Genomic DNA, 23,512 nt, shown 5'->3' with positions numbered 1-23,512 from the left:
TTTAGTAAATAAATAAAAACAAAAAACTGCGGATGCTGGAAATCCAAAACAAAAACAGAATTACCTGGAAAAACTCAGCAGGTCTGGCAGCATCGGCGGAGAAGAAAAGAGTTGACGTTTCGACTCGAAACGTCAACTCTTTTCTTCTCCGCCGATGCTGCCAGACCTGCTGAGTTTTTCCAGGTAATTCTGTTTTTGTTTTCTTCTTTAGTAGTTGCATCCGCAGAAACATAACAAACACATTTTGTGGATTATCACGTATATTTGTGGATTCATCAAGAACTAAGGTGAATGCTAGGGAATTCTTCAGTTTGTTTTGCATCTTACTTACAACATCAGCACTAATCTGGGAAATACACAGTGTGGCACAAAATTGGAATATTTGCCATTAGTCACTGAAGTTTTGTGTTATTTGGATCTAAAATTGCAACAACTTCTGCTCTTCGTCTTTACAAATTCCCCATCAGAGTATGAATGCTTAGCATGAACGATATTCCACGACAGAGCAAAACTAGCTTCAGTCACTGAGTCAGCCTTCTTACTGAAAGTTCAAACTAGAGTCTGCCGACTACTTAGGCAAGATTTTAACATGGCTAGTCTGTTCTACCACAATTCTGACTCGGGAGGATATTCAGAAGAAAGGTTTTTGTAGTTCATTTTGTGCTGAAGTTTCAAGTCACTAGCTCTGTAGTGACTGAGTGAAAGATTGCAAACAAGGAACATAGGTTTCTCACCTTTAACAGTGAAGGCAAAATCTTCCGCCCATTCTTGTTTAAAAATTTGGTTTTCTTCTTCATGCTTCCATTTCTTACAATTTGACAGTGCTATTTGCATCCACAAAGTTTATGAAGGGTTTAAATTCAACTTACAATTTGATCAGAAATCTCCCTTTCCACTCCTGCCCAGGTTTTAAAGCCACTGGGAGCGATACACACATCCACAGCATTTGCGGAGGTGGATTAAGCAAGGATGCTGTGCCCCTGGTGTCCCAGGCATATTTAATCCATTGTCTCATTGTCAGGATCAGGGGCCTGTTACCAGGAAATGTCCGATCATAAAGGGGTGAAGCTGATCACAAGCCCACTCGAAGAGAACTTAACCCCTGAAAGCCGGAGCTGCTCCTTCTGCCTCCTGCTACTCATCCCCAGAGCCCTCACTTGCAGCAAGGGTTCAGGAGGAAGCGACAGGTGGGAGAGTAGGGAGCGGGAGCTTCGGCGAGAGCAAGGATCGGTGAGAGGATGAGTCAGGGAGCGACAGAGGCCACAAGTCGGAGGGTCAGCAGCAAGAGGGCAAGTTAGGGAGCTGGAGAGAGACCGCTCCAAAACGGCACTGATCAGGTCGCGTGGCCCTACGTCTGAGCAGCGGGGAACAACGTTAAAAGGAATCTCGCAACGCTGAACAGGAATACAGGCCCCATCAACTGACCGATGTTAAAGTGAAACAATGCACAGCGGGGCAACATTAAACTGGGGCTGCGATTTTCCAGCCCGCCACTGTCAAGCATCATCGCGGGTAGGGTTGGAAAATTTGGAGAGCCGTTTCCTGTCCTGCCCACGATGTTGCCCACTGGTGTCGGGGCTGGGAAATCCCGCCCTGGGGATTTACCGTATATTACTTTAAGTAAACCCATATTTCCGTGAATGAGACGGGGTAGTAGACCTGTCCTGTCCAGTATCTGTATAGCTCGTGGAGGTGGACACTGTGCGGAGGCTGAGGATGAGTTACACCCACGAGCTGCTCCTTACATGTTAAAGAACCACATGCGACTCACGAGCTGCGGTTTGGCCACCCATGGTATATAATTCAGCATTCATTTGCTTCATTGATTACTATTGCTTGGACGTATTAAGTATCAAAGCTGGTAATAGCCAGAGGTCTCTTTCAACTTCACATTTAGCTAATTCAATACTCATGTTGCCCATTTTTTTCTTCCTCCATGTAGTATTTGCATGGGTCCTTATTAAATTTCATGATCTAATTTTCCATTTCCATGTTTTTGCACCTGATCTTGTAATTCCAAGATTGCCTCCTGAACTGCCCATCCGACTCTGGTATAATTTACAAACTGATCAGTTTGTATTGAATTTTTTAATCTAAAGCTGCTTCTATATTGGTGCCAGGGGATTATTTGCTTCCAGTTTTCAACAACAGCAGCAACTTCAATATAAATTAGCCAGATTTTTTTGAAGGCTGGTGTCCTGCGTTTACTGAGTCTTCCTGCTTGTTGGCCTTTACAAATCTAAGAGGTTAATATCGGATTTTCCGTTGGTAACCTGTGCTTTGGAAATCAGGGTGCATGCATTTCACCGACACCAACACTAACAAGCTTTAGAACAAAAACAAAAATACCTGGAAAAACTCAGCAGGTCCGACAGCATCTGCGGAGAGGGATACAGTTAACGTTTCGAGTCCGTATGACCCTTCAACAGAACTAAGGAAAAATAGAAATTAGAAATAGAATATAAGCTGGTTTAAGGGGGAGTGGGACAGGTAGAGCTGGATAGAGGGCCAGTGATACGTGGAGATAGCCAAAAGATGTCATAGACTAATGCACTTTATTTCATTAATGTAAATCTCTCAACACTGATCTCTGCGATAATTCACTCAGCATTCCCCCTCCCCATTACGTGCTGACATAACTCTTTTAACAAGAACCTGCTACTTCCTATGCTTCAGCTATTTTTTACACATCCTTTCCAGTTTTATCTTGGATCTTCATTTTTTTTTTGAAAAATATACTTTATTCATAAAATATCTGGAAGAACATTGCAAAACATTTCAAAATCACAGTCAGATTCAACTTTTACACATGGATCACAAGGTGCATCAATACAGTAAATGAATATTACAATCATTTCAATCTGGTCAATACAGACAATCAGACAATGGGATTGGAGTTATCAACATACATCATGTTGCTCTCTGAGGTGCTTCAATACAATTATAATACAATTAGCATTCAATGCATACATTCATTTTGAGCTGTACAGCCCGAGGGGCTCTCAACAGTTCCCAGCCCCTCGGTGCACTGTGGCAGAAAGGTCTTAGACAGTGACCTTTCCCCATTGTGCCTTTGCGGTGGCTGCCCCAAGCTTTAGTGCGTCCCTCAGCACGTAGTCCTGGACCTTGGAATGTGCCAGTCTGCAACACTCGGTCGGGGACAGCTCTTTGCGCTTGAAGACCAACAAGTTTCGGGCAGACCAAAGAGCGTCTTTCACCGAGTTGATGATCCTCCAGCTGCAGTTGATGTTTGTCTCGGTGTGTGTCCCTGGGAACAGCCCGTAGAGCACAGAGTCCTGTGTCACAGAACTGCTCAGGATGAACCTCGACAGAAACCACTGCATCTCTCTCCAGACCTTCTTTGCAAAGGCACAATCCACAAGGAGGTGAACAATGGTCTCTTCCCCACCACAGCCACCTCGAGGGCAACGTGCAGAGGGGGTGAGAATCCTGGCGTGTTGGAAGGATCTGATGGGGAGGGCCTTTCTCACCACCAGCCAAGCTACGTCTTGGTGCTTGTTGGAAAGTTCTGGTGATGAGGCATTCTGCCAAATGACTTTGACAGTCTGCTCGGGGAACCATCCCACAGGATCCACCCTCTCCTTTTCCTGCAGGGCCTCTAAGACGTTACATGCCGACCACTGCCTGATGGACTTGTGGTCAAAGGTGTTTCTCTACATAAATTTTTCCACCAGGGACAGGTGGTATGGCACGGTCCAACTACTTGGAGCGTTCCACGGCAGCGTGGCCAGACCCATCCTTCGCAACACCGGGGACAGGTAGAACCTCAGCACGTAGTGACACTTGGCGTTTGCATACCAAGGGTCTACGCACAGCTTGATGCAGCCGCACACAAAGGTGGCCATCAGTATGAGTTGTTCTAAACCTAAGTACTGACCTTTTGTGTGCAAATTTGTCTACTGCTTTTTGATGTCAAGGTACGCCTCATTACAGGACTCTTTTCTTGGAGTCTAGCCGTGCAAATTCACTGCAATCCAGTCAAAATTTAATTAATATTCGCCATGTATTCAAGCCCTGGGCTGAACAGTATCTCAGGTGTGAATGCTACTGTGGTAAAGCCAAGTATTTAAATCATTATTTATCACACACATTGGAAAGCAGCACAGCACCAGACCTTGATTTATTTCAAAGGGCCGTGATGACTGTGCATTCAGAAATACAACCCATTCTTCCAGCCTGAAGCCCAGGGCTTGAATACACGGCGAATATTAATTAAATTCCGACTGGGTTGCAGTGAATTTGCATAGCTAGGCTCAAAGAAAAGAGCCCTGTAATGAGGCGTACCTTGACATCAAAAAGCAGTAGACAAATTTGCACACAAAAGGTCAGTACTTAGGTTTAAATACAACCCATTCTTCCCTCGGAAGATTCATCTTAAATTGAGGAAGCCACAGGTGAGTGACCTGCGCTTCAACACTCTACACCACGTCAGCAAAGTAAATCAGTTTGTTTCCCATCACAGAAAATATCTGATCATGTACCACATACTTCCTGTTCTCCATTTTTATCCCTGGTGACCTTTGCCCTCTTGTGGTAAAGGACAAGTGAGAGTTGAAGTTTCACCTTCAATGCTGATTGATCAGTCAAGGGAAAGCATCATTAACATAATAACTAAGATAAAAGCAAAATACTGCGGATGCTGGAATTATTTTATTTTAATTTATTTTCATTTTTATTCATTGGACAGAATTTCCCCCTCATTGGTGGCGGGGAGGGGAAGTTGAAGAGTGGGACACTGTCATATGGGTTGGGACAGGACCATAACTTTTTAAAAAATCTTTTATTAAATTTTTAAAAACCTACATGAAACCTCATCCCGCCCGTGGATGAGGTTTGATGCTTTTTCTAATTCCCGCCAGGGCTCCTGGCCTGCCCACCAAACCTTAAGGTTGGATGGGCAGGTCCATTAATCACTTAAATGACTCTGTCAATGGCCTCAATTGGGCATCGACAGGTCGGCGGGTGCACAGCTGATTTTGCTGAGCCCCTGCCTACCTGAAAATTTAAATGGGGGCGCGGTGACGTCGGGAGTTCTGCGTCATTTTACGCGTCGGCGAATGGGCCCCGGCCACTGCTCACCGATGGGAAAATCCTGGCCATTGTTTTATCCCCACCTTTTATCCTATTTTCGATCTTTTTTCCCACCACTGTCCCCTCTCCCCACCCCACCCCCACTCGGGCCATCTCTCACTTGTTCATGTTGTTCTTTCCAGGGTGCTTACCCTTGTCCAGTTATTATCACATTCTGCTTTCTACCCTTAATGTCACCATTAGCACCTCCTTTAGCCAGTACCACTACCATTAACGCCCCTTTGTCCTTTTGTCTGTGACATCTTTGTCAGTCTCTCCTTTGCCTCCACCTATCACTGGCCCTCTATCCAGCTTCACCTGCTCCACCACCCTCTAAACAGTATAAATTTCATCACATTTTCACTTCTTTTTAACTCTGAAGAAGAGTCATACGGACTCAAAATGTTAACTCTGTCTTTCTCTTCACAGATGTTGTTAGACTGAATTTTACCAGCATTTTCTGTTTTTGTTTTGAATAAGATAATAACATCACTTTGTGATCATCATGAATTTACACGAAGATTTTATTTAAATAGAAGAAGCGTTTTTTTAAACTGCATTGTTTTAGACAAAGCCAATAGCTGCTCTAACCCAATCTTTCAAACAGGCTTAGAAATGGAAGTAATGCCAAAAAACGGAAAAGTTACCAATGTAGAATTTCTGTTCAAGCCGGGCGTAAGAGACGGATCAGATAATTACAAGGCAGTCAATTAAACATCAGTAATGGCTAAACTTTTAAAGCCATACTATGGGATAAAACTAACACGGATTAATTAAGGACAGCAAGGAAGTGAAATGCAAGTGACTGTCAAAACTGATTAGGGTTTTTAAGACTGACAGATTTAGTGGACAGAGGAACCACAGTAGATGTGATGTACATGAACTTCCAGAAATCATTAGATAAGGTACCACAAAACTGACTATTGGAGAAGATTCGGGGAGTACTTCTCAGGAGAAGGCCGCAAATTGAATTAACAACTGTTTACTTGGGAGGAAACGGAGAGTAGAAATTAAAAGCATTTCTCACAGCAGTTGGAAGTAAGTAATGGTGACTTACCTTGTTCTGGAATAAGACTTTTCATCCTAAATTGGGGATTTCTGCTCCTCAGCCCTCAGTTGAGAACTGTTGTAACGTCAGCATGGCTTTGTTTGTTCTAACCAGGTGTACCTTGTAGAAACTGAGGCATGTGGAACCCACCTTTGGGTCTACGCTTGGGTGGTCTGGATCCCTGAAGATCAAGGTTGAGGGGAAGATTTTTTAACACAGGAGCAAAACGTTCAGCTACTTTCGGGGTGAGGCCCGGAACGTCCCGCCTCCCCAACACTCCCCACCGCGCCCTCCCCCATCCTGGGCTGACCAACCCCCACCTGCATCAGGGGCAGAATTTTACCTTCTGCGGGCGGGTGCACACCCAACCTGATCGGGAGTAAAATAGCGCGTGATGACAGCAGGCAAGCGTCCCGACGTCATTGTGCACTCGTGCCATATTTCGGTTGGTGGGTACACGCGCGAGAGTCTGCAGCGCGCCTGCCGACAATTAAGGGGCTGATTAAGGCCCTTAATCCATTAATTAAAAGCAATTTTTCGGGTGAATCAGCCAGGTGGCCTTTGGATTTTTTAGGGAACCTCGTCCTCAGGTGGGTGAGGTTTCCAACCGTAATTTGAAAAAGAATAAAAATGTTTAGACATCATTTTTATTATGTTTCTGCCATTGTTACTGAGTTCTAATTCAGGACATGTTTGTAACAGTTTTAAAAATCTTTCTTCTTGATTGTACAATCCTTCAGCTCCCTGAGGCAGCTCTGTGCCTTCAGGGAGCTTTCATGCGCAGATTTTTGCGCTCATCCTCCTCCCAGCACCCCCCAACCCCGACAGCACCGAGCTTCTCAGCATGCCTTTCATGCTGACTGGCCGTTAATTGGCCGGTCGGCGCGAAATCGCAGCCGGGGGCTGATTGCGGGCAGCTGACTGTTTCCCGGCCACTCACCGCGCCCACCCGGTGACCCGAAAATCCAGCCCCAGGAGATCTTCGTTGGGAGTTGCCATAAATATGCCCGTGAGCTATCAAAGGAAAACTTGAGCAGTTGACACAACCCCGTGTAACTGCTCTGATCATGCCCCTGGGGTTTTCTGGGCTTATAATGCCATAAATCTGAAACAAAATGGTATCAAGATATTCCAAGCGTCTGTATCAGGGGTTCTATGTGTTTAGGACACTTGGGGTTTTTAACTCAGGTCTTCTTCTGAAAAGGAAGTAATTCTTTTGTAACAAATTTGTGACTTAATTACAGAAACAGGTTAATTATAAATCATGTTGAATTATCTATTCTGATGCTAGATCATCCACTTGACATCACAGATGGCTGGGGTTAAGAAGCAGAGCATTTAAATCAGATTGTATAAAATAGTAACTGTCTCTTGGGAAAACATATGCATGTGCTAGGCAGGTAAATCAGTAACTTCTGTTGAAGAATTATATCAGTGCAGCCCTACTCATAAACCCCAGAGGATAATATTCACTTCAGCTCCTGACACAACTTGAGTGTCATCTCTCTGGGACTGATGATTTGTATGAGACTCATTGCTCTCAATTCAAATAAAGCAAGGGTGGGGGCAGGTGGCACAGTCTAATAGCACAACTTGTTTTTCACCTCTGGGACCGACATTTCAATCCAGCTCAAATCGAGAACATCCTGTCTGTGTTTCGACATAAGCCTACAATGTGACTTGTACTTGTGAGCCTCAATCCTCTTTGACTATATACAAAAAAAAACAATGTTAATTATGATTATTAATCAGCGAGGCCGCGAAATTCTCTGTTTGGGGCAAAGCTATATCTGGACTTTATCTGCACAAAACTTGATCAACGGGAACAGAAAAATGATTTTGCTTTCTTCAGAAAAATGTTTGTTTCCTGGAGTGCTACCTTACTGTCAGCTATTTCTCCACTCCTGAAGCACTGTGATATTTAAATAGCCACTCTCCTTTCCCACTTCTCTGTGTCACAAGGTTCCAGGTTCAACTCCCGCTCCAGGGCTTAAGCACAAAGAAGGCTAACACTCCAGTGAAATACTGAGAGAGAGAGCTGCACTGTTCAGATGAGATGTTAAACTGAGAACCCATTAGCCTACTTGGGTGGATGTAAAAGATCCCATGGCACTATTTCAAAGAAGAGCAGAGGAGTTGTATCCAGGGTCCTGGCCAACATTTATCCCTCAATCAACATCACAAATACAGATTATCAGGTCATTATCACATTGCTGTTTGTGGGAGTTTGCTGTGTGCAATTTGGCTGCTGCTTTTCCTATATGACAATAGTCGCTACATTTCAAAAAGTACTTCATTAGCTCTAAAGTGCTTTGAGACGTTTTGTGGTTGTGAAAAATACTATATAAATGTAAGTCTTTCTTTTTTTTTCATCACGTCTGACTCCTACTGCTGTTGTGAAACCTTCTCTCTCTGCATCCCCCCCTGCTGACTTGAGTCTGACTTTAAATCAGCAGAGGAAATAGTTCTGAAGTTGCAAATGGGAAAGGAGATTTAGCATGTAAATATTATAGTGCTGGAAGAGCCATTGTTGCTCCTCCAGCACAGTGAGATTTAAGTGACAATTCTCACTTCTGGCTCCTAACCAGAATCAGGTTACAGGGCTAAGAGATTTAGAATTAGCAGCAAGAGCCTGGACTGGGTCAGGATATATCACAGCACTGTAGAGGCAGATTTCATGTAACAACATACAACATCCTCCCATATGTACAAGGGCTTGGGTTGTAAGGTTGCATGTTGCCTCATGAAGAGTTCTAGAGGCTTGTATGGTTGAATAATAACTGTTTATTAATAACACTTAACTATATACATGTAAACAGGATACAGTACTGACCAAGGCGCTTTCTTCACATTGACCTCTACCGTACTCACCGCTACACTGTACTACTGCTGTGTGAATCTTTTCATCATAATGTGGGAGTACTGTTTCCCCAGTCTCACATTAACCCTTACAGTCCTGGCCCTAATATGACAGCTTGCAAGGCATAGCTCTGATTTTGGAATGGAAAGTGTTACACAGGAGCATGAGATGGTTTTCTTCTGCAGAGGCTGATTGTTGGAGTAGAATGCAAGAGGTTGCATTATATCTGAGCAGTCAGTCAAATGCTGACACGGGGGCTTGGATTTTCATGTAAGTCGCGGGAAAATGCAACTTGTGCACTTTGTGGCCTCCGAAATGCACACCCGACCTATGTGTGACTTTGCCTGAGATTTTTGTTTTTTTCACACAGGGTTCAGATTCACAACGCAATTTGTGAGCTGCAGTGGAATGAGGGAAGAGTGTGGATGCACAGGTGGGCTGGTTAGAAGGCCCATCTGTTCATATAGAAAGCAGTCCAGCTCTCAACATCGTTTAAAGGCCACCTAAACCTCACCCCTCACCCCTCACAACTGCACCCATGCCCCCTCAGGTCTCTCATGTCGCCTCCATGCCCCCCCATCCCATATCCTCCATAACCGCACACCCAGTATCCGCTATGTACATTCCTCAGGAGCCATGTTAAGCAAAGGAAATTATTTTAATTGCAGTTGGAAAAAAATTAAACCTGTGACAATCTAATAAAACTCACATTCAAACAAACTACCATTGATACTGCAAAAATATTTTTCCATGGAATAAAAAGTTAATCCTTTAAGAGGCCATTAAGTCGTATAAACAAAGAACCATATACTGTGAAACCACATCAAAGGCAGAGTATGTTATTACAACCTTGTAAAACTGTCAGTCATTCCCCCCAAGCAGCTGTGTTAACAAACCAGTAGCTTTTGGAACTCTGCCAAGCATTCATAATGCCCCCAGCTATCAAAATATTGGCTTCCAGCTCCAAAGCCTAAAATTAAAAAGCCTGAATGAACAGATGGTGTCTTCTCCATTTCAAAGCAGGTTGCCTGTCAATCAATGGAGGGAAGCAGGTGCTTAGAATTTCTTTACCTTTCAAAAGCAGGGGTATTTTTTTTTCACAGTAAGGGCTCTCTGTACATTTAGTTCCAATGCCAAACATGACAAAAAGAGTTTACCAACACATTTTGTTACATTTTTCGTGCATAATGGCTCATTCTCCAAAGGAAAAAGTACTGTAATGCATGTCAACACTTATACAATGGTAATTAATGTAATGGTCAACTTACCTTTGCAGGACAGAGCCCTATGATGAATAACTGCATTAAAACACATCTAAATTACAATATTGTATCTAATGGTGACATTTGAAGGTCGGAAAACATTTCTACTCACCTATCAGAATGTTCCCCACCCCTCAGCAGGCTTTCCCCAGTGACCATGGGCTTGCCAAGGAGGTCTGTCATTTAGGGCTTACAAAACCCACATCAGCACACGAAAATGGTGCGCAGGAAGACATACAATCTTCCAGTGGAAAAACAGAATTACCTGGAAAAACTCAGCAGGTCTGGCAGCATCGGCGGAGAAGAAATCAGTTAACGTTTCGAGCCTTCATGGCCCTTCGGCAGAACTGAAGCATAGTTAGGAGAAAGGAGAAACATAAACTGGTTTAAGGTGGGGGGGGGGGGCGGGGGGGGGAAGAGAGAAGTTGAGGGTGTGGTGATTGTGGAGATAAGCAAGCCGTGATAGGAGCAGATAATCAAAAGATGTCACAGACAAAACCATCAAAGAGGTGTTGAAGGTGGTGATATTTGTCTAAGAAAAGTGCTAATTAAGAATGGAAGACAGGATACTCAAAGTACAGCTCTAGTGGGGGTGGGGTGGACAGACTAACAAGGTTTTAGTTTTAGATTTAAACATAATGGAAATAGGTGGGGAAAGAAGAATCTATATAAATTATTGAAAAAAAAGGGGGCTGGGGGGGAGAAACGGGGTGGGGATGGGGGGAGGGGGAGTTTAAGATCTAAAGTTGTTGAATTCAATATTCAGCCCGGAAGGCTGTAAAGTGCCTAGTCGGAAGATGAGGTGCTGTTCCTCCAGTTTGCGTTGGGCTTCACTGGAACAATGCAGCAAGCCAAGGACAGACATGTGGGCAAGAGAACAGGGCGGAGTGTAAAAATGGCAAGCGACAGGGAGGTTTGGGTCTTTCTTGCGGACAGACCGCAGGTGTTCCGCAAAACGGTCGCCCAGTTTGCGTTTGGTCTCTCCAATGTAGAGGAGACCGCATTGGGAGCAACGAATGCAGTAGACTAAGTTAGGGGAAATGCAAGTGAAATGCTGCTTCACTTGAAAGGAGTGTTTGGGCCCTTGGACGGTGAGGAGAGAGGAAGTGAAGGGGCAGGTGTTGCATCTTCTGCGTGGGCATGGGGAGGTGCCATAAGTGGGGGTTGAGGAGTAGGGGGTGATGGAGGAGTGGACCAGGGTGTCCCGGAGGGAACGATCCCTACGGAATGCCGTCAGGGGGGGTGAAGGGAAGATGTGTTTGGTGGTGGCATCATGCTGGAGTTGGCGGAAATGGCGGAGGATGATCCTTTGAATGCGGAGGCTGGTGGGGTGATAAGTGAGGACAAGGGGGACCCTATCATGTTTCTGGGAAGGAGGAGAAGGCATGAGGGAGGATGCGCGGGATATGGGCCGGACACGGTTGAGGGCCCTGTCAACCACCGTGGATGGAAAACCTCGGTTAAGGAAGAAGGAGGACATGTCAGAGGAGCTGTTTTTGAAGGTAGCGTCATCAGAACAGATGCGACGGGGGCGAAGGAACTGAGAGAATGGGATGGAGTCTTTACAGGAAGCGGGGTGTGAGAAGCTGTAGTCGAGGTAGCTGTGGGAGTCGGTAGGCTTGTAATGGATATTGGTGGACAGTCTATCATCAGAAATTGAGACAGAGAGGTCAAGGAAGGGAAGAGAAGTGTCAGAGATGGACCATGTGAAAATGATGGAGGGGTGGAGATTGGAAGCAAAATTAATAAATTTTTCCAGGTCCCGACGAGAGCATGAAGCAGCACCGAAGTAATCATCGATGTACCGGAGAAAGAGTTGTGGGAGGGGGCCGGAGTAGGACTGGAACAAGGAATGTTCCACATACCCCATAAAGAGATAGGCATAGCTGGGGCCCATGCGGGTACCCATAGCCACACCTTTTATTTGGAGGAAGTGAGAGGAGTTAAAGGAGAAATTGTTCAGTGTGAGAACAAGTTCAGCCAGACGGAGGAGAGTAGTGGTGGATGGGGATTGTTGGGGCCTCTATTCAAGGAAGAAGCTAAGGGCCCTCAGACCATCCTGGTGGGGGATGGAGGTGTAGAGGGATTGGACATCCATGGTGAAGAGGAAGCGGTTGGGGCCAGGGAACTGGAAATTGTTGATGTGACGTAAGGTGTCAGAGGAATCACGGATGTAGGTGGGAAGGGACTGGACAAGGGGAGAGAGAAGGGAGTCAAGATAACGAGAAATGAGTTCCGTGGGGCAGGAACAGGCTGACACGATCGGTCTGCCAGGACAGTTCTGATTGTGGATTTTGGGTAGGAGGTAGAAGCGGGCCGTCCGAGGTTGGGCGACTATCAAGTTGGAAGCTGTGGGAGGGAGATCTCCAGAGGAGATGAGGTCAGTGACAGTCCTGGAAACAATGGCTTGATGTTCTGTGGTGGGGTCATGGTCCAGGGAGACGTAGGAGGAAATGTCTGCGAGTTGACGCTCAGCCTCCGCGAGGTAGAAGTCAATGCGCCAGACAACAACAGTACCACCCTTGTCAGCGGGTTTGATGACAATGTTGGGGTTGGACCTGAGAGAACGGAGTGCAGTGAGTTCAGAGAGAGACAGATTAGAATGGGTGAGAGGAGCAGAGAAATTGAGACGGCTAATGTCACGCCGACAGTTCTCAATGAAAAGATCAAGAGAAGGTAAGAATCCAAAGGGAGGGGTCCAAGTGGAGGGAGAATATTGGAGGTGGGTAAAAGGATCCGTTGAACGGGGAGAGGACTCCTGCCCAAAGAAGTGAGCACGGAGACGAAGACGGCGGAAGAAGAGTTCAGCATTATGCCGAGCCCGAAATTCATTGATATGAGGGCGTAAGGGTATGAAACTAAGTCCTTTGCTGAGCACTGAACGTTCAGCATCGGAGAGGGGAAGGTCAGGGGGTATAGTGAATACGCGGCTGGGGCTGGGATTGGAAGATGGGGTGAGGACGGAGGGACAAGCAGGGGTGGAGGGTCCCAGATGGGTGTTGGTGTCAATGAGTTGTTGGAGCTTGCGTTCTTTGGCACTTGAGAGAAAGAGAAAAAGTTTCTTGTTGAGGCGACGGATGAGGCGAAGAATAAAATGAAACTGGGGGCACGCGCAGCTTTGAAAAAGGGTGCGGCGGTGCTGCTGGAGGGAGAGGTCGAGTGTGTTCATATGGCGGCGCATGGCACTGAGTGTGGATCTCAGAATGCGATGGGAACAGCAGTCCGAGAAACGTTTTATGTCCCGGAGATACCTGTAATCCTGGGTGGGTTCGAAGCAAGAGGGATGGAATTTCAGTTGAAATCCACGTGGGGTGAGTCGGAGACGGAGACAGTCACTGAGAAAGGAGATATGGCTGTGAAAGCGGGTTTTAGTAAACACCTTGTCAAACACCAGGAGAGAAATGGAAAGCAATGAAGGTGATCAGGGCAGAAGAGACAGTCGGAAATCCTGTCGGAGATCAGAACCGTACTTCTTCAGAGAGGGCATTTCTTGAAGAGAGGTGGCAGTCAATTAAACACAGAGATAAAAACAAAAAGCTAAAAGCTACTGCGGATGCTGGAAATCCAAAACAAAAACAGAAATACCTGGAAAAACTCAGCAGGTCTGGCAGCATCGGCGGAGAAGAAATCAGTTAACGTTTCGAGCCTTCATGGCCCTTCGGCAGAACTGAAGCATAGTAATCTTCCAGTGGTCCTGATCTCGGAAGCTGTGCATGTGCATTTTGCAGCCAAGGCCTTCCCAAGCTGCAAAAAGGCCACATGAAAATGTTGTGGGATCTGGAAGGCAGAGGAAAATTGTTTCTCCAGCTAAAAAAAAACAACTAATTTCAGCCCTTCGCAATCTGGTTTGCAACTCCACGGGGAGATGAAAATCCATCCCTGAATGTCTGAAATGGAAAATGTTCCAATTCCCAGCCCATGCAGTACTCAATCTGATGACCCAGCTTTGCTTTTCACTGATCTGAAACAAATTTCCAGTGTACGACTGGAAAATGGAACTACTTCCCAAAATCACATGACACAAAGTGCCGCGAGCAAATGCACCCACCAAGCAGTTCTCTACAGAGGATCTTAAAATTAAGGAACCAAAATTAAGTTCAGGTTTCCATTGGCTTTATCATGATGAAACATAATTGCTTGATTTTTAATCTCCTTTTGCTAAAAAAGAAAATTGTGGAACAGCTAATGGACGCAGGCCTGCAGTTGATTGTTAGATGGAGTTTTGTCAGGCCTCCTAATGCTGACACATGGTATTTGTGGATTGTCTGGAGACTGGCTTTGCAAGAAAGGCTGCACGCTGTCAGGGTGACAGAATGCAGGAGTCACTTACGGCTGTTAAAGAGGCTGGGGGAAAGGGCCAGACCAGTGGGAGAAAAATGCTTGAAGGAAAATATTTATTTTATTATTTAGTTAGGCAACAAGTTGGTGAATGAGATTTCCCTGCGATTGTTAATGTACATAAAATCCTAGCCGGTGTCTTTGCTGCAAAATAAAGCAGAAAAAGTAACAACAGGGAGGAACAAAATGACAAAGCACAAATCTGCATGTAATGTGGTACGTGCATATTTCTATTCAATCTATTTTGTATTTGGCTGCTAAGGTTTCGAGCCCCATGTGATTCATATCGCACTCAAAATGTTAACTCTGTTCCTCTCTCCACCGCTGCTGCCAGACCTGCTGAGTTTTTCCAGCACTTTCTGTTTTTATTTCAGATCTCCGGCATCTGCAGTATTTTGCTTGTATTACTGCATTTGGCACATTGCTTATTTGTGCCGCAACACCAGGTGCAGCACTTTCTGCATATGCGCAGTTGCAGTGTCAGAATGTCAGCTGTATGCATTAAAACAAACAAGTTGGCCTGATACAGACTAACAATAAAGTCCAAGTTACCCATGTTTAGGTCCGTTACAGTCCTAAATCAATTGCAAGTTCTTGTATCTAGTCCACCTTTCATTTAGCAACATTTCCCCCTGTAATACATGCTTCTGATGATTCAATAAATGATGAAGATATATCATCAGGAATTTTCAGTAAATGAGATTCTCAACTTCCAATGCAGAGAATTACTTGTGATATTTAGTTTAAGAAAGCTATTTGATAAAAATCAATAGAAAAGTATTCTGACTTAAATATTTAAGGAAAAAAAAATCATTACCCAATCTGGAATTTAAAACAATGACCTTGGGATTAAGAGTCATGCCACAACACACTGGATCTAGTTTAAAGAGCCAGCCCTCCAAAATCGCATTGAGATTGCAATCCCATACAGATTGGGAACTGTGATGAATTGTTGCTGGGCAAATTAGATTTTTCTATGCGCTGCAGTGCTACAGTGAAATGCTACAGTGGAACTCCCATTATAATGCTACCTGGCAGTACTACTGGCAACATACACAGATGCAAGTTTTGAATTTTAACATTGGAATTCTCATAAGAAATGCTTACACTGCAGGTTCCAATGCAGTGTGAGATGACATTGGTATCTTGTTTTGATAGATCCAAACTCCTGCCGCCGACTGGAAGGGCCTCAGGTGCAGTTGCACCGAGTGTGTATGCGCAACTGGCCCTGATGCCTTTCGAGTCAGCGGCAGGAGTTACAGGGCGGAATCACCCCAGATTTGCACTAAGTGCCGTAGCAGGCAGGAAAATTACATTTTACCCGTCAGCCTCAATGGCTGCTTCTCGTGCTGCATTGTCCCAAACCCGCCGCATTAATTATGCATTCCCGGGAAACACACCATTTCCATGGCGGGTGGGCTCTGATTTGCCTGCCATACCATCGCCTCGCCGCTTCATTATGCCGGGCGTCAGATTTGAAATACGCACACACACCTCTCAGTGCTTCCAGCCCAGGAGTGCTGCAAATAAGACATGGCCCCGAAAGGCAAGAAGACTGCAGCCCCCAGGTTTAGTGACGCATCCCTCAAGTGCCTTTTGGACATTGTGGAGGCCTGCATTGATATCCCCTACCCCTGTTCTGGCTGCAGGAGGGGCAGCAGCATTACCACTCTGGCTTGGTAGGCACTGGTGATCAGTGCCAATGCTGCACAGAAGAGGTTGGCCATCCAGTGCAGGAAGAGGATGAATGACCTCATCTGTGCCGCCAGGGTAAGGCAACGATCTCATCATTCTAAACTCACACACTCAAGCCCATCACACATTCGCTGGCATCTCACTCACTGCCACCACTCACTCTCTCACACACACCCTCACATGTCCATCTGGCCTCATCTCCTCTGGAGACGGCCTCCTCAGTCCTCATCATCTTGAGGCCACTTGAACAGATCGACTTGTGCCCCCACAAAAACACTGGGATACCACCATTCCCTAGTACAGTCCTCACCCTGCAGCTTCTTCTCTTGCCTGAGGCCACTTCTCCCCCTTCCCCAAACAAACCCCAGCCCTGCAGCCGTACAAAGCCACCCCGACCTTATGGTTGGTCTGGTAGGTAGACACCTGCCCTTGAGTTCCCCTAAAACTGCTGTGGTGCTGTCTGGGAACCTGGTGCTGATGACTGTGAGTGCTGCCCAAAGCAAGACAGGCAAACAAACCTTGAAGTCCCAAGCGAATTGCAGCTCGCCAAGTGCACATCACTTATGTGCAGATGTGAAACACCTCAGGGCGCAGTCACAAGTGCCCCAGATTCGAAGACCTTCAGTGAACTAGTAGGCCTCATTAAGCGAAATTTTTAACCCAAGCCCTCAGTCACAATGCAGACGTTCAGGATCAATTCATGGAATCGAGCCCCAGGGGGAGACCATTGCTCCCTACGTGGCAAAATTAAAACAACTAACAGAATATTGTGATTTTGGAGAAACCCTGAATGACACCCTCAGGGATCGTTTGGTATGTGGCGTGCAGGAGGATGCTGTTCACTGAAGATTGCTGGCTGAAATGGATCTTGATTTTAAGAAAGCGTTAGAAATAGCACTTGCGATGGAAAGCGCTGTAAGGGATTCACAAGTGATTCAAGGTGCGCAAAATGGCGCCGTGTTCCTGGTTGGGCGGGAAAGGTCAGCTGGAAGTGGTGCAAAAAGCCAGGGCTAGTCCGTGAAGGGGGAAACAGCCCCCACTGACCGAAAATTTAGAGGAAACAGTTTAGCAGCAAATTCGAAAACTAATTTTTATCAATGTGGAAACAATAATACTCCTAACAATTGGCAATTTAAAAAGGTGGAGCGTTATTTTTGTCACAAAAGTGGACACGTATTGAAACATTGCAAACGAGTTTAAAACAGGCTTCCAAGGAACAAACAAAGTCCAATGAAGTATCTAGTGAGGAAGAGCCAGAAACAACCAACTCTGACATTCATTCCTTATTCAGCATGAAAATTGGGAAGACAGAACCAATTAGTGTCACATTGCAAGTGAGTGGTAAACCCTTAAAAATGGAATAGGCATGGGTGCTTCTACCACTGCAGTAGGAGAACACACTTTCAGATATTTAAATAAAGGTGCTCAACAATTAAATTTGGAACAAACGTTTGCCAAGTTGAAAATGTACACAGGCGAAGAAATCCAGGTAAAAGGTATCACCCGAGTAACAGTTTATTATAGACACCAAACAGCACAGCTACCAGTGATGGTGGTAGAAGGTAAAAGACCAAGCCATCTAGATCGTGATTGGTTGAAAGAGATTAAATTAAACTGGTTCGAAATCTTCCAGTTGCGAGCAGGGGGACTGCCAGAGCTGCCAAAAAAAATGACACCATCTTCAAGGGTGAACTTGGAAAAATCCAAGGCCTAAGGCCAAGATTTACATGGACCCAGAAGCAACTCCTCGCTCCTTGAAAGCAAGACCGGTGCCATACGCCCTGAGAGAGTAGGTTGATGCTGAGTTGAACCGACTAGAGAGGCTGGGTGTCATAAAAGCGGTTCAGTTCTCAGGGTGGGCAGCACCCACAGTTCCTGTCTTTAAACCAGACCAGACCGTCCAGATCTGTGGGGATTATAAACCAACGGTCAACAAAGCAGCCAAACTGGACAGGTACCCTATTCCCAAGATTGAAGACCTCTATGCCAAACTAACAGGAGGGACAACATATACAAAGCTTGACATGAGTCACACATATCAGCAACTGGAACTGGATGATGCCTCCTCAGAATTTGTGACCATAAACACTCACAAAGGGTTATATCAATACACACGCCTGCCCTACAGTGTTTCTTCAGCCTGTGCCATTTTTCAGAGAGTGATGGAGAGCTCATTACACGGACTACCTCAAGTTGTGGTCTGCTTGGACGATGTACTGATAACTGGATTTATAGAAAAGGAACACTAGGCTAATCTAGAGGAAGTCCTGAAATGAGTTTTAGAAGTGGGAGCGCGCCTAAAGTAGGAAAAATGCACTTTTCAGGCAAATGAAGTCATTTATTTGGGCCACCGGGTAGATGCCCAAGGGTTACACCCTGTTGAAGAAAAGGCTAAAGCAATCAGAGAGGCGCCTGCACTTAAGAAAATCTCTGAACTTAAATTATTTTTAGGAATGGTAAATTATTATGGCAGATTTCTACCAAATTTATCAACGGTTCTAGCCCCACTATATTCACTGCTAAAGATAATCCAGTGTTGGGTTTGGGAGTCACCCCAAGAAGGAACCTTCATGAAAGTAAAACAGCTCTTACACTCTTCAAATTTGTTAGTGCGCTACGGCCCAACAAAGGAATTGGTGCTAACCTGTGATGCGCCCCTCCTATGGAGTGGGAGAGGTACTATCGCACGAGATGGACGACAGCACAGAGAAGCCGATAGGCCATGTATAGGAGGACACTTACCACAGCAGATAAAGGATATTCTCAGATCGAAAAGGAAGGTCTGTTGATTATTTTCAGTGTAAAAAAATTCCACCAACACATGCACGGGCGACATTTCATGATAGTGTCAGACCACAAACCACTTTTGGGTCTGTTTAGCTTCTGCACGAATACAAAGGTGGGCCCTAATTTTGGCGGCGTACACATACACCTTTGTGCATAGACCAGGGATTCTTGTAGCCAATGCCAATGCCCTAAATCACCTTCCTTTGCAAGAGAACAACCACTATGTCCCAATTCCCCAAGAGCTCGTATTAATGATGAATCTCTTAGACTCCTCACCAGTCTGTGCCAGGCAGATAAGAAACTTGGCGTGTCATGATCCAGTCCTGTCTCAAGTGAGAGGCCAAGTGTTACACGGATGGTTCCAGGAACCAGTCTCTGATGAATTGAAGCCATTTTTCAACCAAAGACACGAAATGAGCAGTCAAGGTCAAAAGTTCAAGGTGAGGGGCAGGAGGTTTAGGGGGGATGTGAGGAAAAACTTTTTTACCCAGAGGGTGGTGATGGTCTAGAATGCGCTGCCTGGGAGGGTGGTGGAGGCGGGTTGCCTCACATCCTTTAAAAAGTACCTGGATGAGCACTTGGCACGTCATAACATTCAAGGCTATGGGCCAAGTGCTGGTAAATGGGATTAGGTAGGTAGGTCAGGTGGTTCTCACGTGTTGGTGTAGACGCGATGGGCCGAAGGGCCTCTTCTGCACTGTGTGATTCTGTGATTCTGAAGGTGGTATTCTATTATGTGGTGGACGAGTAGTAGTTCCTTCACAAGGAAGGGAACCACTCTTTGTAGAGTTACACAGTGCCCATCCGGGAACCTCCAGAATGAAGACAATAGTGCAAACTTATCTTTGGTGGCCAGGAATGGATGGCGGTATTGAGAAGGTGGTAAAACACTGTGTGCAATGCCAACAGCTACAAAAGTTGCCGGTGGCAGCCCCATTACACCCATGGAAATGGCCTGGTAGACCCTGGGTGAGATTGCACATGGATTACGTCAATCCTTTCCTTGGAACCATGTTTCTACTGATTATAGATGCTCATTCCAAGTGGTTAGATGTTTATGAGGTTAAGTCGCCAATGTCAGGCACTTCTATAGAAAAACTACACCAAAGCTTTGCTGCCCATGGATTGCCAGAGGTAATCGTCTCACATAGTGGTACTGTGTTTACGAGTGCTGAATTTCAGCAATTTGTCAGCCTAAATGGCATCAACCACATGAAGACTGCACCATACCATCCGTCATCTAACGGACTGGTGGAAAAAGTAGTACAAACTTTTAAGGCGGGAATGAAAAAGTTAACAGGTGAATCGTTGGAAAATAAACTAACTCGTTTCCTATTTCACTACAGAACAAACCCGCCCCACCCCGGCACTACGACAGGTGCAACACCTGCAAAGTTATTGTTGAGGCGCCGTCTTTGAACAAGACTAAGTCTGATACTTCCCAATTTGGAGGGGGTGGTGGAGAGAAGTCAAGGGAGTCAAAAAGCAACTCATGATTTGCATAGTCGTGAGCGACAGTTTACTGTTGGAGAAGCAGTATATGTACGGAATTTCGGTGGAGGACCGAAGTAGTTAGCTGGTAAAGTAAGCTCTGTGACTGGGCCATTGTCGTACCACATAGAAGTAGAAGGCCGGATCATCATAAGCGTGTGGATCATTTAAGAAGAAGGGAGATACCCCAACAAAACGATGTTCCACCTGTAACCATGGCTGAACCTGTGGTTTCTGTTGAAGTTGCTCAACCAAGCACATACATGCCTGATGTCTCTGTCGGAGTGGACAACACTGAACTGCCTGTGCCTAATGGAGGCACCTGATGTAAATGCAGTTCCTGAGAATGCCAAAGAATCGGAAGTCGTGGAGCTAGGACGTTTCACACGGATCCGGAAACCACCTGAAAGACCGAGCTTGTAATTTCATGACCTGTGTAAATATTGTAATGTCATGAGATAAATATCAATGTAAATACAAAATGTACAGAAAAGTTAAAGGGGGAGGAATGTCGTAATTATAGCTTTGATAAACATAGGACTGTAGCTTTAAGAATAAGCCTGTGTTATAAGATCACATGATCTGTGTAAACCAATGGGTTAGCCGTGCAGGGAACCTCTAGGGGAGAGTTCTTCTTTAGTTATAGAGTTAGATGTCCACATATAGGCCAGAAATCTCTGCCCACTGGGCGGGCGGGCCCGACCCAATCTCCGGCGGGCAGGGAGCCAATCCCCACCGGAGAAGTGGGCCCCACCGCCATTTTAAGTGGGCGGGCCAATTAAGGCTCACTCAGCGTGACGCCCGACAGGAAGAGCTATGCGTTCCCTGTGCGAGCCGGTGGGGGGGATTCCCCAAATGCGAGAGTGCGCTCTTTCATGCATGTGCACAAAAGAGCGCACATCTCCCTGAGGCTAAGTGCTGCCTCAGGGAGATCACTGACAGTTGTTCAAACATTAAAAATAGAAAAATGAAAAAATCCTTAACATGTCCCCCTCATGTGACAATGTCACACGATAAGGGACATGTTAATAAATTTCACTAAAAGTTTATTAAAGTTTTTTAAAACCGACATGAAACCTCATCCCGCCGGTGGATGAGGTTTTATGTTTTTTCAGAAGCCCGCCGGGGCTCCTGGCCTGCCCGCCAACCTTAAAGTTGGACGGGCAGGGCCTTTAATTGATTTAACTACCCTGTCAATGGCCTCACTTGGCCATTGACAGGTCGGTGGGCGGACAGCTGATTTTGCTGCGCCCCCGCCTTCCTGAAAATTTAAATGGGGTGGGATGACATCGGGAGTTCCCCCCAACGTCATCCGGTGTCATTTTGCATGTCGGCGAGTGGGCCCCGCCCCCAGCTCACCGACGGCAAAATTCAGCCCATAGTTGCTGATGCTGTCTTGTAAATAAAGTTCAATGTTTCCACCAAGTAAAGTTGCCTATAAAATCAACTCTATAACAGTTGACATCACCACAATATCACAGACTTAACAGTGTGTGGTAAAGTGGAGTGCTATGTACCTTTAAGAGAATGTAGTTGATTGACCACATGACTGCATTGACCTGTTGCTATACAGCATGGGCTATTTTGGTAACTTTAAGTCTAGAGCTGGGGGTGATTGAAAAGCACACAATGTGTCGGTGCTCTGTTCTTAGTTCCAATAAACCACCGGTGTTTGTCCAGTCAATCAATCTCTCTGCCTATATTGTATCAAGCACCAGCTAATGTGTTAATATCTAGGGTGCAACTCACGTTCGCAGGACAAAGCAAACTTGATAACCAAAAAAACATAAATCAGTGTCAACCTAGCTCATTTCGTAGCACTATCCCTTCTCAGTCAGAAGTTGTGGCTTTATAAGCCAACTACAGGCTTGAGCACATAATCAAACAAAAAGAACAACAACACCTTATATTTATATATTATCTTTAACATGATTAATCATTCCAAGGCACTTTAAAGGAGTGTTATAAAACTAAGTATGACACCAAACAAATAAGGAGAATTAGGTCAGATGACCAAAAGCTTGGTCAAAGAGGTACATTTTAAGAAGTGTCTTCAAGGATGCCAGTAAGATTGAGAGGCGGCAAAGTGTAGGAAGTGTATTCCAGAGCTTAGTGCCTAATCTAAATAAAAACAAAGACTTGCAATTATATAGCGCCTTTCACAACTTCACAATGTTCCAAAGTGCTTTGCAGCTAAATGAAGTTGTTTTGAAGGATTGTTGTAATGTTGTAACTAAGCTGGCATTTCAGTGCACTACTTAGAGAGAATGCTGCATTGTCAAAGATGCCATCTTTCAGATGTGATGTTGAACCTGCCCGCCTAAGTGGGCACAATAGATCCCTTGTCATTTTTAAAAAAAAACAGGGAGTCCTGGCATCCTGACTAAAATTCCTGCCGCAAGCAACAACTTCCAAAATAGGTTACTGGGCCTTTCATTTATTTGCTGTTTGTGAAAACCTGCTGTGTGCAAATTGACTGCTACATTTATGAATGTTACAGTGACCGAATTACAAAAGTAACCCATTGGTTGTAAGGTGCTTGAGGAGGGTACTTTACAACCAAAGATTATATGAAGGTTCTTTTCCCCTCCCCACTTTCTGTGCCTCTGTATCTGCATAAAAGCTGTGACATCGCTAACTTTTTCCAGTTCTGACACAAGATCACAGACCTGAAATGTTAACTCTGCTTTTCTTTCTTCATAAATGTGCCTGCCCTGCTGAGTTGAACCAGCTTTTTGTGTTTATATTTCAGATTTCCAGCAAGTGCAGCATTTTGCCCTTGGTAAATGAATTAAAATAATTGGCTATCAGCTCATTCGCTGGAGTGTGAGAGATGCCATCAAGAGCGAGTTTGACTCTGCCAACTTAAGTTTGTTTAATATCTGCATCCGTTGTTTTATTGGCCTTATATCTCCAGTGCCCTGCATAAACTTTATCTCT

At 45.2% G+C, this 23,512-nt stretch overlaps 1 long non-coding RNA gene across 1 annotated transcript in view; it reads left to right on the top strand.

Moving 5' to 3' along the window:
* Positions 1-8,413: 8,413 nt before the first annotated feature.
* The window catches only part of LOC144689241 (uncharacterized), a 39,655-nt gene continuing 24,556 nt past the window's right edge, over positions 8,414-23,512 (top strand). The window contains exons 1-2 of the long non-coding RNA XR_013578605.1: positions 8,414-8,446; positions 23,325-23,354. This is a non-coding gene — a long non-coding RNA (uncharacterized LOC144689241). The remainder of the gene's footprint in view (positions 8,447-23,324; positions 23,355-23,512) is intronic.

This window comes from Cetorhinus maximus, chromosome 13 (genome assembly GCF_964194155.1).
Source record: "Cetorhinus maximus chromosome 13, sCetMax3.hap1.1, whole genome shotgun sequence".
In the NCBI taxonomy this organism is placed as follows: domain Eukaryota; kingdom Metazoa; phylum Chordata; class Chondrichthyes; order Lamniformes; family Cetorhinidae; genus Cetorhinus; species Cetorhinus maximus.
The sequence above is the reverse complement of the archived record's forward strand: the minus strand, read 5'-3'. Positions and strand labels throughout refer to the sequence as shown.